The sequence below is a fragment of the Rhinopithecus bieti genome, unplaced genomic scaffold, assembly GCF_001698545.2.
Source record: "Rhinopithecus bieti isolate Rb0 unplaced genomic scaffold, ASM169854v2 scaffold_32518, whole genome shotgun sequence".
In the NCBI taxonomy this organism is placed as follows: domain Eukaryota; kingdom Metazoa; phylum Chordata; class Mammalia; order Primates; family Cercopithecidae; genus Rhinopithecus; species Rhinopithecus bieti.
The window spans coordinates 2,056,419-2,071,792 of record NW_016814742.1 but is presented as its reverse complement, the minus strand read 5'-3'; the positions used below and the strand labels follow the sequence as shown (position 1 = coordinate 2,071,792).

Below are 15,374 nucleotides of genomic sequence, written 5' to 3'. Positions count from 1 at the left end.
GAAATATGTAGGCTTATGCACACTTGGAAAAGACGTACTTCTGTTATACCAGTTAGGAGGAAGCAAAAATCAGGGAGAGAGGGTGAAAGCTTGAACTATATTCATAAGCAAAGATGACAAGATAAAAGTATTCCTCACATGATTTAGTCAGGACCTAAAGCAGCACCAAATCTGTCTCAAAATGCCCTGCTGACAAAAGGTAATATGTATGTGTGTATCTTCATCTGTGTGTGCATTACCCTTTGTTTTCAGATCTAAACTAATATTTAAATGAGTCTTCAACTTTGTTCTAATTTGCCTCACATTTGAGTTTTATAGTTTCCTTCTGTTTTAATTCATCTGCTTCACAAATACCTGTCCTCCATATATCAAAGGACAGCTGGCTATCTTTTAACCAAAAAGTACTTTTCTTACCTAACAGAAACTGACTTTTAGGGCTGCCATTACTGAAAACAGATGTTGAAGCATTTCAACTTACTTTTATTCCTTTCCCCTCCCAAGATTTTAAAATGGGTTTTAAAACATTTTATTTAGGTTTTAGCCTCAATATGTTTTCCTAGTATTATTACTCTTTTTCTCCCAATGCATAATAAAAAAAATTAACAACTCCTGTTACTGTTTATTTCCCATCTGTTGGAGATGATATAAAATTTCGGATACGCTTTTAAAATACCTAGCAAACATGCCAAATATAATCTATAGTATAGTGAACATTATGTTTATTGTGTTTATTGTATATATTTTATGTGCCCCTTCTGGCTAAACTATGCATTATTATAGCATGAGTCATCCTATTTAACCTATTGTAATTTTACCACATTCTATAGTGCCACTGAAACTGAATTAGAATATCATGTATATACATATTTATAGTACAGAGTATTTGAACTTTCTCTGTCCTTATATAGAAAACTGTAGTCTATCTTTTTTCTTTTCTTTTTGAGACAGAGTCTCACTCTGTCACCAAGTTGGAGTACAGTGTGATCTCAACTCATTGCAACCTCCGCCTCCCAGGTTCAAGAGATTCTCCTGCCTCACTCAGCCTCCTGAGTAGCAGAGATTAAAGGTGTGTGCCACCACACCCAGTTAATTTTTGTATTTTTGGTAGAGACAGGGTTTTACCATGTTGACCAGACTGGTCTCAAACTCCTAACCTCAGGTGATTCACCTGCCTTGGCCTCCCAAAGTGCTGGCATAAGCCACCATACCCGGCGTATTCTATCTTTCTTAAGAACATCAAAACTGAGGTTGATAAGCATGTCACATTCATATGTAAAGCATGAAGTTTAAGGAACTCAGCAAATAAAAGAGCAGAGATCCTATGGTGCGTTGATTTTAAAAAATTTTTTAGCAGTGCAATTCCTGGTTATTTGAAGCAATAAGTAAAAGAATAATTGTTAACTGCCTTGATATAAAATAAATGTTACTAAATGTTTCTTTCACTTTATCATGTCATCCTTACTCCACACTATCCCTGTTGACTAAAAATAAACTCCCCAGAAACTTAAAGGATGCTGCCTATTTATCAAAAGATTGACATTGAAATAATTACTCTTTGTAGTAGATCTATTTTACTACTAGCAAACTTCAGATATTCCTTAAATTCAATTTCAGGCACACATTGTTAAATAAGAGAGAGGAACACTAAACTTTCACATATCTCCTAACACAGGTAGATGCTGCAGACACAGTTTTTCAGGCATTCTAAACCATTTGTGAGCAATAAATACACACAAATAAAGTTCTGTTTCTTGTCATGGAAGCTCACCTATCCACTTTCCTACTCTCTTATTTCTGCTCTATTTCCATTGATGCTAAAAATGGTTTTACTCGCTGTCAAAGTTAATAATAAGTTAATAGAAATAAAGTTCGTTTTCCAATTGTTGTGCTACATACATTATTATATATCTTACTCTTTGAGGCTTCTGGCATGGTTCCATATAAATGAATTCACTTTGATTAATTCTTGGTTGATACATCAGTATCCAAAAAATTGTTATTAAGAGGAAAGAGAAAGCCTTAGAGCATGTGTATTCTGGATTAACTGTGACCTCTATTCAACTATCAGCTAGCCCACAGAGTTCTCAGAATATGACCCAATGACCCCTGGTCCCTTCAGAGGGTCTGTGAAGTCAAAACTATTTTTATAGTAATACCAAGAAATCATTTTCCATTCACTAACCTTTTCTTGTGAGTGTATAGAGGAGTTTTCCAGAGGCTACCTGGCATGATATTGCAACAGATAGAATGCAGAACTGTGAGAATCCAGTTGTCTTCTATTAAGCCAGGCTTTCAACATATTTTAATAATTAGAAAATATCACACTTCTCACTGGTAATGGTTTTGTTTTAGAAATATGATTTTTTTTCATAAAATGTTATTTATATTAGCATGTAATTTATTTTAAATAAATTAAGCATTTTAACAATTTTCATTGTAATTTCTAGTACTGTAAATATTGATTGATACAACCCATATAAGCAAAATTCTTTGGATTTTCAATAATTTGTAAGAGCGTAAAGGGGACCTTGAGCCAAAAAGTTTGACAACCAGTGGCTTAGCTTGCTAACCAATTTTTCTATGTTAAACTCATGAAGGAGAAAGAGGGAAAGAGAAAGAAATGGTCAAGATTGCAAGACTAATACTAAGACTAATACTGGCTTCTCAAATGCCCGGGAATTACTCATATTGTAAGCCTTAATTTGAATCTCCATTGGTTTGATTTTCAATTTGTAGTACAGTTAATTTTTCCTATTAGTATAACTAGACTGAACCAGTAAGTAATAATTTTCCATAGATCATATCATGACATCCCAAGATAATAAAGTAGGAAAGAGAATTAACATTTCCTACTATGTGTCAGGCACCTTATAAATGGCAGGTGGTCATGAGCAAAAGCTGTAATTCTAATTTGTTCACATCTGGTTCTGCCACTCACTAGCTGTGTGAGCTTGGGCAAGCTATTTAGCCTCTCTGTCTCCATTTCCTCATCTGTAAAATGCACTGTCTCATCAGGTTGTTTTGAAGAAGAAAAGTCATTCTGCATAAAATCCTTTCAACAATGTTTGGTATACAAGAAGTACTAAACAAAATGTTATCTATACCTAGCTCTATAACCATCATAACAACTCTAAAAGGGAGGTGTTATTATCTCCTTTCATTGGTAAGGAAACTGAGGATCCAGAGGTCTTGTTATCTACGCAAGCTTGTGTAGACTGCAAGTGATGAAGATGTTATTTAAATCTACATGATACAAAAACTCTTGCACCAGACCAGTGGTTCTCAAACTTAAGCTTACATCAGAATTACCTTACCCTCAGAGTTACTGGGACAGTATTTCTAGGATAGGAAAAGGGATTTGTATTTTGACTAATCTCCGTGGAGTTGCTAATGCTGCTGATCCAAGCACCATGCTTTGAGAAGCCTGGAGACTACACTTGGTCACCAATAACATTTGCACCCATAGTACCATCTGTAAACAGCCTCACTTTGGTCTACCATGTCCTCACTTTGCTATATCATGGTTCTTTCAATAGCACTACTTTTCTGGACCTTTCTCATATTCCCGCTGTAATGTAGGGACAATAAAAAGTTATGATTACTTCTATAAATTTTGAACTAAAAAAAGGATCTTACCAAAGAGGCTTGTCAGACACCTACTTAAACTCATACCTTCTAGAAGGAATGAAAAAAGAAAATGCAGCTAATTGGTACTAAGAAAGAAGTCTCTACTGGCACAAAGCTCAGATTTTCTCTATTATTTGCCTTAGTAGATTTCTACGTACTTACCTCAAAATGAAACCTGAGAATAGCCAATAAAATCTCTCATCCATCGTTCTTACTTTTGTTCCTCTATCATAAGTAACCTAGGAATAGATATTAAGCCCAGCCAAGAAAAAACAAGTTGGCTTTCTCCTGAGAACTCATTATTGGAGCAAGCAAGTGCTATTTCTAAATTTTGTCAGATTCTTAGATCACCATGCAAAAACGTGGAAAGGAGTTAAAATTTAATCCTTAAAAATGAATCAGATTGAAGAATAGTCAGTTTTGTCTACTGAGTTCTACTCAGTAATAGAAAATCAGTAAGCGATTGGAAATTGGCAAGATAACAACTGGAGATAAGCCAGTTGTCAAGACGTATATATTGTAGTAATGTGGAAGTACACTTCTAGTTCTCTGTCCTATTTTAGACTATTTAGTTATGAGTGGAAAAAAGTTTCTCCTACTACACTCTTTCAACACAGAATGCTTCTGTGACTAAATGTGTGGGGATTTTTTCTCCAAACACCAAGCAAACAATTATACAGTGCACACCAGCTAGGATCCTGTAATTTAATTCAATTCTGACACTATTTACCTGGATATAGCGTCAGATCCCACAGATTGAGAGCTCGGTCCCACACCACTGCCCCCAACTTCTGATGCCAATTGCAAGCATTGCAAGCACAGGTCATGGCCTGTGCTTCCGACTGACTGGCTAGAAATTGGAGTTCCCATAACCCCCTCCTTGGGCTCAATTAATTTGTGAGAGCAGCTCACAGAACTCAGAGAAACACTTACTTATGTTTCTCCATTTATTATAAAGCATATTACAAAGGATACAGATTAATTGCTAGATGAAAGAGGTTCCTAGGGTAAGGCATGGGAGAAAGAGTGCAGAGTTTCCACATCCTCTCCTGGTGCACTACCCTCCAGGAACCTCCATTGTACAGCTATATGGAAGCTCTTTGAGCTCTCTTCTTTTGAGTTTTTAAGGAGGTTTCTTTATGTAGACATGATTGATCAAATTATTTGCCATTGGTGATCAATGTGACCTATAGCCTCCCTCCTCTCCCTGAACATTGGAGAGGTGAAATTCAAAGCCCCAACTCTCTCTGATTGCCCCTTGGTCTTTCTGGTGACCAGTCCCCATCCTGAAGCTATCTAGGGGTCACCAGCCACCAGTCATATAATTACCATAAAAAAGACACTCTTATAACTTAGGAGATTTTAAGGTTTTAGTAGTCAAATATCAGGAAATTAGGAAGAAGACCAAATACAGTCATGTGTATTGATGGGGGCACTTCTGATAAATGCACTGTTAGGTGATGTCATCATTGAGGCAACATCAAAGAATACATTTACACAAACCTAGACAGTATAGCCTACAATTCACCTAGGCTATATAGTGTAGCCTATTGCTCCCAGGCTACAAACCTACATGACATGCTACTGTCCTGAATACCGTAGGCAACAGTAATAAATGGTAAGTATTTGTGTATCTAAACAAAACTAAACATAGAAAAGGTATAGTCAAAATATAGTATTATCTTATAGGACCACTATCCTATGTGGCTGTGGAGTATGACCATAAATATTTTACAAAATGAGAAGACTCAGCATTGGTACAGAACTCAGCTTTCATCAAGAAGAAAGAAATGCCAGTAATGGGACTTGAGGAAGAAATTAATATTCTGTTACCTCATAAATAGAGGAAGTTGGACATATAGGACAATCACTATTCTTAATAAGAATCACAGGGCCCAAGGTAAGAAAGCAGAGATAAAAGTACCACATGCTGAGTATTTTAGGTGTTCTTTTTCATTTTCCTCTAAGGGAGAGAAAGTCCTCTGAAAGTCATTATTGCTTCTCTCTTCCTCTTTCCTATTCTCAATTTCTAATTATCTTCCCTTCTGCCTTTGGATTGTTGTTGATCTCCAAGAAGCTGGGGAGAGAAGTGACAAGACTTTTACACAATAGTCCAATTTCTAGCAAAAAATATTTGCAGGTATTCTATATGAAGACAAAGCTTTTCTACTCAGGGAAGAAGAAACAAGAAAGAGTGGCATTGATGCATATTAAAAGATTTGAGTTAGGTATTTAGAGTAATTGTACAATTATTAAAAATATTTTCTGCTACTGAGGGTACCAGTGCAAGGAAGCTTTTCAAGGCTGCAATAGAAAACTTCATCTATATCATGTAGGAACACTCATACCCAAATAGAGAGGGTCATGAAATCTTCTAATCCTATGATGCTAGGAAAATAGAAATTGAACAATAGATTTATGCAAATTAATATTTGCATAGTGTTCATCAATGTGCTGATCATCTGGTTGTTAAAATAGACACCAGGACAAAGTCAGAAGGGAAATATTCTTGTTGGCCTTAGCTCTAGATTTCTTAAGGATCAAGATTCTGTTTCAGTGTGATTTATCCCAGCCCATACTCAGGTCAATCATTGCTTATTGAGAACCTTCTAAACGCCAATCTCCACGCTAGGTATCAGTTATACAAAAATGAATAGGACAAAGTTTCTACATCACGTAGCTTTTGGTCAGCCAGATGTTCTATTTCCCCTTAGAGGGACACCTGTTTTCAGCCTATCTAAGCAGATTCATCTTACATAAAACCTCTTCAGGTCTCTGCCTTACCCAGACATAAGAAAAGTACAACTAGAGTACATCTCTGTAGAAATACGCTTCCTCTTTCCTTCCTAATTCATCTCAGCTGTACACAGTATGTTCTGAAAAGGGTACTATGAACCATAAATTCATAAACCCATCTATAGGGGCATAGCTAGGCAGGAGAGTTGCCATTCAATTGATATAATAAACCTCCAGGAATAAGCTTCAGTGCTCAACTGTTAGAATAGTCAGCAAAATCCACAGATTTAATTACACCCAAGTAATTGCAGAAAAGATCATCCATTATTTTAACTACTCTGAAAAAGAAAAGCCCATACCCTGAAACGACTTTGTGGCAGCATAAATGGAGATCTATTCATTAGGACCATAAAATAAAATGGAAATCTGTTTTCTTTTCGGAGCAATGTGATTACCATCACAAGTAATGATATTATGGGAGGAAAAACATATTGTCTGCTAGGACACACACTTTTTTCCTTTTGCCTTGGCCTTTATTTCTTCCTTTGAAGTGACTATAGTAACTAAGACCTGGATAACTTGGGGTCATCCCAAATGTTACACCCAGGTGCCCAGATTTGGCACTTCTTAAACAAAAAGATTCAGAGTCCCCAACATACAGTAACTTCTCTCCACCAATCCTAAAAGCATTTTGGTTTTTATTTTTTAAACCCCTTTGGTTGTATTCATAGTATGCAAATTAAAAGATGAATGCAGAATTATTCTTATAGAAAGACTGATTTAAATTGGAAATGGAACTACGTATTGAGGAGTTACAGAGGCTAAAAATCTAGAAATAAGGTCTTAGCAGGAGGAGGCCTAGGTATTTGATTTTTTTCTTTTTTTGTAATATAAAAGGGGGATTTGGAGCAAGGATTATAAAGCAGGAGTGAGCGGTTTGAAGAGAAGAAAGAATAAGGTGATATATGGCAAACCCAAAATAAGCTTGTATTTTATTTCATTTTAATTAGGGATTTAATGTATTTGTGAACACTGAAATCATAATGAAGCAGAATAGAACTAGACAGAATAGTAGTTAGGATTTGAAATTTTTAAAATTATTTTCCTGATAAAAATGTGACAGTTTGTTAGGGATAAGGGGATGAAGAGCAGAGCAATTAAAAGAAGGACTTTCAGGATCTGGGCCGAGAGTCAAAGAAAAACTGAGTGAAGGAGACTCATCGACGAAAATAATAAGGGAGGAGTCGTAGTTAGGAAAGAGGGATTCAGAGGAAACAAATCCTTTGTACCAGGCATTGAGAAAGCAAAAAAAGTGGAGACAGAGAATGCTGATGACTGACCAGAGGTGCAGCTATAGCTTCTTCTGTTGCTTATTTTTTCCTCTAAAGTCTTAAGTGTTTATATTTACAAAATATGTGATCTTTATAGAGATCTTTAACATTTATTCTCTCATTACATCTCAATAGCATTATTCTATATTTAGGAAAAATACCATGAGTCTCATTTTACAGATGGTGAAGCTGAGGCATAGATATGAGAGACTCTCAAATCATATTTAAATGAAGAACTTAGAGTAGATTGCAAGTCCTTTGATTTCTAATTCAACCATCTTATGACTACGCCTTCCCGTGGGAGTTTCATACCACCGCTTCTCCCTTTTCCTTGGCCTAGGCAAAGGGAAGAGATCTATAGTTCATATCGGAATATCAAACAATTTTTTAAATGAGATAGTCACCTTTAAAATCTGAAGAGTTGCCAGGTAGAGGAAAGACTATACTTATCCTATTTTCACACAAAAGACAAGACCAAGAGTAAAAGCTGAAAGCCACAGGAAGGTATGTTTTCTAAATATTATTTTTAAAAACTTTTAATACTTAAAACTTTTAAACTTTTTAATGTTTAGAGTAGTTTATTTATTGATAATGAGTTCCTTGTTACATGAGTGTATCAGTCTATTCTTACATTGCAATAAAGAAATACCTGAGATGGGGTAATTTATAAGTAAAAGAGGTTTAATTGACTCACAGTTCTGCAGTCTGCACAGGAAGCATGATGCTGGCATCTGCTCAACTTCTGGGGGGGGGGCCTCAGAAAACACTCAATCATGGCAAAAGGAGCAGACACATTACATGACCAGAGCAGGAATAAAAGAGTGTGAAGGAAGTGCTACACACTTTTAAACAATTAGATCTCAAGAGAACTTACCATCGCAAGGACAGTACCAAGGGGGATGGTGCTAAACCACTCATGAGAAATCTGCCCCCATGATCCAATAACCTTCCATCAGACCCCGCCTCCAACATTGGGGATTACATTTCAATATGAGATGTGGGTGGGGACACACATCCAAACTATATCAATCAGGCATTTGGGTAAAGACTGGCCATCTGTCAGGAATATCATAGAGAAAGATGCCACCTAGATGAAAATTGAACTTTATGACATCTAAGAATTCTTCCAAAATTCATATGCTCTTTGTTTTTCGTTGATAGTTCAAGATGCACATGTTTGCTAGAACAGAGCAATCATCTGCTGAGTCAGAGGAAAATAAGCAAATAAAAACTAAATAAATAAAGACAATAATCCCCCCATACCTTTGGAAATGTAAAGGCTGATAATAGTGAGAGATGAAGCCAGCTGGACTTCTGGGTCGGGTGTGGACTTGGAGAACTTTTCTGCCTTACAAGAGCATTGCAAAATGCACCAATCAGCACTCTGTAGCTAGGGTTATAAAACGCACCTATCTGTGCTCTGTGGCTAGCTAGAGGTTTGTAAAATGCACCAATCAGCACTCTGTAAAAATGCACCAATTGGCACTCTGTGGCTAGCTAGAGATTGTAAAATGGACAAATCAGGACCCTGTTAAATGGACCAATCAGCAGGACTTAGGCAGGGACAAACAAGGGACTAAAAGCTGGCCTCCCCAGCCAGCAGCGCGAGCCGGTCGGGTCCCCTTCCACGCTGTAGAAGCTTTGTTCTTTCGCTCTCCACAATAAATCTTGCTGCTGCTCACTCTTTGGGTCCGTGCCATTTTTAAGAGCTGTAACACTCACTGCGAAGGTCTGTGGCTCCATTCCTGAAGTCAGCAAGACCGTGAACCTGCCAGAAGGAACCAACTCCAGACACAATAGCAATCCTTTTCTGGCTAATTCATATGTTTCCTCTTATTCTTTTCAAAAAATTATTCTATAAATTTCTTGTTGGTGAGAGAGATTTCCTAGATTTCATCAGTCTGTTCTTTCTTAATAGATGTGTGGCTCTGCAGTATAAAGAAATTCTGATCCAGATGTTGATATTATATTTCTAGATAATTGGAATACAGCATTTCAATACCCAGAAAATTTTTGAGCTCCTCACTGAAATTATTTTAAAATACTTGTATTATTAGCTTAATTTTCTCCTGATTCAAAGCATATAAAATAAAATATTTTAGTAGTTGGTTGAATAATCCATGAAAGCTCAAAGCTTCGGGTCATATTTGAGCCATGACTAATGCATTTCACTGAGTCTTTACTACATTTCACTCTCCATAAAGTTTCACTAGAGTTAGGACTACCAGACTCAATTTAGGTTCATTATCAACAAATTATGGCTGATGCATCTAATTTATTTCTTAAAAAGAATTATTAGATTGAATAACCTTAGGATGCAGAAAGCATAGCAAACATAAGCATGATATGCCTGGACTTTAGCAAGGGATTTAATGAGGTCACTAACAATGGCCTTAACAAAAGATTAAGAGACTTGGACTTGGAAATAAGGCATTTTAGATGGAGAATTACAATTTTTAAATATCCAGACTAAAATGGTACCAAGCAATGGATACAGATTAAGAAGGAGAGCATTTTCCCTTAGTCATCTACCATGCAAAATGATTTCCAAAGTCTTGGATGGTGACATAGAGGGCATGGTCACCACATTCGCAGATAACACAAGATTCAAAATGGATAAAGTGCATGCTCGATATTGTAATCAAACTGCAAAATTTAGCTGGGTGGGATGGCACAGGCCTGTGGTCCAAACTACCCAGAAGGCTAAGATGGGAGCATTTTAGCCTGTTTGTGTTGCTATAAAGGAGTACCTGAGGTTGGATGATTTAAAAAGGAAAGAGGTTCATTTGACTCATGGTTCTGCTGACTGTACAAGAAGCATGAAACCAGCATTTCATTCTGGTGAGAGCCTAAGGCTGCTTCCACTTGTCACAGAGGGAGAAGGAGAGCTGGTATATACAGATCACATGGCAAGAGAGAAAGAAAGAGGGTTAGGCTCTTTTCAACAACCAATTCTCAAGGGAAATCTAGTGGGAACTAATAGATCCAGTCACTCCCCCTTCCCCAGGGAGGGCATTAATCTATCTATGTGGGATCTACCCCTATGACCCAAACATTCCCCATTCAGCCCCACCTTTAACACCGGAGACCAAATTTCAGCATGGTATTTAGAGGGGCCAAATATCCAAACCATAGCAGGAGGATCCCTTGAGCCCAGGAGTGCAAGGCTACAGTGCTCTATGGCTGCACATCTGCATGGCCGCTGCACTCCAGCCTGAGCAACGTAGTGTGACCTTGTCTCTAAAGTATAAAAACAAAATAGCTTCCAAAATGTCTGTTAGACTGAATCAAAACATTGGGTTTAATAAGATTAAATTTAACAGAGTTAAGTGTATATGCATTTCAGACTGGAAAAGCAACCTTACCTGAAAAGATGAGGTAATATATCAAACAGCAACATTATATATAAGGTATTAAGGATTTTAATTTACAATAAGCTGAGTTTAAGTAATGTGATGCTTCAAAAAAAGTGAGCCTAGGCTAAATTCACAGAAGCACACAATCTAGAATGAAGGAATTTGTGTCAACCCTTTCATGATCAAATAATAGCTAAATTATTACATTTTTGTTTTAGGTTTTGCATTTTCTTTAACGGATTTTAGTTAAAAGAAAAAAACTAAACCTAGAAGATAGATCAGAGTAAGGATGGGCCTTAAAATCACACTTGCTGAAGAAACCTCAAAGGACATAAGACATTTTAATCCAAAGATAATATGATTACTATCTTCAAATATTTGAATGGCTTGGATGTAACACAGATGTTAGATTTGTTCCACATAACTCCAAAGAATAGAACTATTAGAACAAGTGAATGGAAGATAAAAGAGGGAAATTATAGTTAATCTGAAAAGGAATCTTCTTATAGTCAAAAGCTTACCAAAATTAAATGGGTTACCCCACTACAGGTTTTTAACCATTGACTAGATGTCCATGTGAGGATGTTGTAAAATTTATGTATTCTGTAGCATCTGGACTGTGTAAACAAAAACGAAACAACATCTTCAAACAATTGGAAGTTTACTATTCTAGGGCAGAACAAAGAATGCCAGAAAACTGAAGCTCAATTTCCTTCCTTTCCAATTTGCCCAAATCATTTATTCTGTTCTTACTTCTATTTTCTTGCCTGTGAAATGTAGGTAATTCTATTTGTCATTTCTGGCCAGATGGGAAAGTCTATAACGAGTTTGGAGCCTAGAGTACTCCTCACCATAAATTCTCCATGTGTTTCTGTTGCTATTTTCTAGAAAGAAATTCAAAGTTTTCTGTTTGAATGAGAATCAAGTTCAAAGTTTGGGAGAATGCCCTCAAATTATTTCTTTTCCTCTTTCAAAAATAAAAATTGGATGTCATTTGGGTCAATCAGTCCCTTTGATAAGGCAAATAGCAATACAGCTGCTGGATGTTCCCAAGGCTTTACATGAATTGTGTTCCACTAACCCAGGAACTCCCAGGTTTTACTTAAATACATTGACCTAGTACCAGCTCATCCATCATGCCAGTCTCTAAACAAATGAAGGCCAGCCTGCCCAGGCAGGGCTGAACAGGAGGCAACAACTGGAGGATTAAGACCAATTCCAAATTGTACTTGCAATACATTTCAAATATTAACTCAGTTTTTAACAGTATTTTTCTTGAATCTAATGTTTCTTTTCTTAGATCCTTTCATTTCTAGACCTATTTACCCAAAAGAAGAGCAAATCAATTAAAAAAAAAAAAAAAAAAAGCCTCGGAAAGAAATGCCTGATAGCTCATATAGTTCTTCTATGACTCAAATACAAGAGGGGAGGAGATAAATGGAAAATCACAAGGCAAGTATGAATTTCCACAAAACGCTAAGATTTTTCATTTCAAAATATCTGACTTCTAAATTAAATACCCCTCAGCATTTCTGTAATGATTATGAATAAAGCTTTTATTTTGACATCCTAATCACTTTGTTGACAGGTGGTTTTTTTTGTTTTCTTTTTCTTTTTTTTCTGTTTTGTTTATTTAAATCAAAAGAAAAAAATAAAGCACTCGATTCTGCCATGATTTAAAAAATGTCAAAGAATATAAGGCTATTTGTTTGGCTAGGTCCATTAATGATAGACAATACTCCATTTTCAGAAAATGGTGATGAAGGATACACCACATTAATTTTGTAAAGTGTGAGAAGTCTCCAGAAAGGAGAATAATCGTAACGCATAATCATATGGGTAGGCTGTCATAATACAATGAAAATAAATACCACACTTTTTCAAAGATACAAAAATTATGCATCTGAGTGAAGTTCTTAAATAACTCTATAATGCTTCTGCCAAAGGAGATAACTCATAGCAGACATTTGTTGTGTGACTGTGGATTTATAATTTTAGTTGAATGATGTCATTGATTGGAGGTATAAATATCAAGTATTTTCTCAGCATTCAATTTTTTAATTGTTTCCTCTGTATTCTTCATGCTTATTTTAATTTGGATAAGAGGCACAATTGATATGTTCTGTATCTAATTTACAATCCAACATGCAAAAGGATCTCTCAGTTTTGTTGGTTTACCTATAAGATCATACATGCATTTAAGGTTAAAGCAACTGAGAATATAAGAGGAATCAAAAATATTGTAAAGTAATGGCTCCCGTGCATAAGAGGAGAGACTATGTTCATTATTAATGATAAGGAACATTGTTATTGAATCTTCAAAGTTCACATCAAGTCACATGGCATCCCAGAGTTGTTGGTGCATGAGTGTCCAGATAGAAATAAAAATAAAATCATCCAAAAATTTTGTCTTATTTAATATTATACAAATCAAACATTTTGCTTTTAAAATTAATTTTATTTTGCTTTATTATATTTAGTTTCCATTGTGGACCAGAGGAAAACCTTATAAAACTTCAAGCAAATATTTGACACCTATTCTTTGTATTTGATCACTATACATGAATAAAATAGAATGTGATCAGAGGCCAGAAAATAAATATTTTAGGCTTTGTGAGCCATACTGTCTTTGCATCTCTGTTTCAACTACTTGACTCTGCTATTGAAAGCAGCCATTCACTAATAAATAGCCTACCGAACAAAAAAACTCCAGGACAAGACAGATTCACAGCTAAATTCTACCAGAGGTATAAAAAGTTGGTACCATTTCTACTGAAACTATTCCAAAAAATTAAAAAGGAGGTACCTTCCTAACTCATTCAATGAAACCAGCATCATCCTGGCCAAACCCTGGCAAAGATACAACAAAAAAAGAAAACTTCAGGCCAATACCCTGATGAACATCAATGCGAACATCCACAATAAAATACTGGCAAACCGAATCCACCAGACAGCAAAAAGCTTAACCACTATGATCAAGTGGGCTTCATCCCTAAGGTTGGTTCAACACATGCAAATAAATAAATGTGATTCATAACTTAAATTGGACTAAAGATAAAAACCACATGATTATCTGAATAGATGCAGAAAAGGCCCTCTATAAAATTCAACATCCCTTCATGTTAAAAACTCTAAATAAGCTAGGTGTTGAAGGAACATTCTTCAAACTAATAAGAGCCATATATGACAAACCCACAGCCAATATTATACAGAAAAGGCAAAAGCTGGAAGCATAGCCCTTGAAAACTGGCACGAGACAAGGATGCCCTCTTTCACCACTCCTATTCAACATAGTATTGGAAGTTCTGGCCAGGGCAGTCAGGCAAGAAAAAGAAACAAATGGTATTTAAATAAAAAGAGAAGAAGTCAAACTATCTTTATTTGCAGATGACATGATGCTACATCTAGAAAACCCCATCCTTTCAGCCCAAAACTTTCCTAAGCTGATAAGCAACTTCAGCAAAGTCTCAAGATACAAAATCTATAGCATTCATATACACCAACAACAGGCAAAAAGAAATCCTGTTTCTTGTGCCTTGTGAATGATGTTCCATTTACAATTTCCACAAAAATAATAAAATACCTAGGAATACAGCTAACAGGGCAAGTGAAGGACCTCTTCAAAGAGAACTACAAATCACTGCTCAAGGAAATCAGAGAGGACATGAACAAATGGAAAATATTCCATGCTCAGGAAGTTCCACATCATAGAAGAATCAACATCATGAAAATGGCCATACTGCTCAAAGCAATTTATAGATTTGATGCTATTCCCATTAAATTACCATTGGCATTCTTCACAGAATTAGAAAAAAAAAAGTGTTTTAAAATTCATATGGAACCAAAACCAAGCCCAAATAGCCAAGACAATCCTAAGCAAAAAGAACAAAGCTGGAGGCATCAAGCTACCTGGTTTCAAACTATACCACAAGGCAATAATAACCAAAACGGCATGGTACTGGCATGAAAACAGGCACATAGACCAATGGAAAAAAATAGAGAACCCAGAAATAAGACCACACACCCACAATCATCTAATCTTTCACAAACTTGATAAAACCAAGCTATGCAGAAAGGATTCTCTATTTAATAAATGGTGCTGTGAAAGCAGCAGTTAGAATGGCAATCATTAAAAAGTCAGGAAACAACAGGTGCTGGAGAGGATGTGCAGAAATAGGAACACTTTTACACTGTTGGTGGGATTGTAAACTAGTTCAACCATTATGGAAAACAGTATGGCAATTCCTCAAGGATCTAGAACTAGATGTACCATATGACCCAGCCATCCCACTACTGGGTATATACCCAAAGGATTATAAATCAT

General features: G+C 36.1%; 1 protein-coding gene across 1 annotated transcript in view; it reads left to right on the top strand.

The window, feature by feature from the left end:
* Positions 1-15,374, top strand: part of LOC108515185 (glycerol-3-phosphate acyltransferase 4-like) — a 56,966-nt gene that overhangs the window by 37,887 nt on the left and 3,705 nt on the right.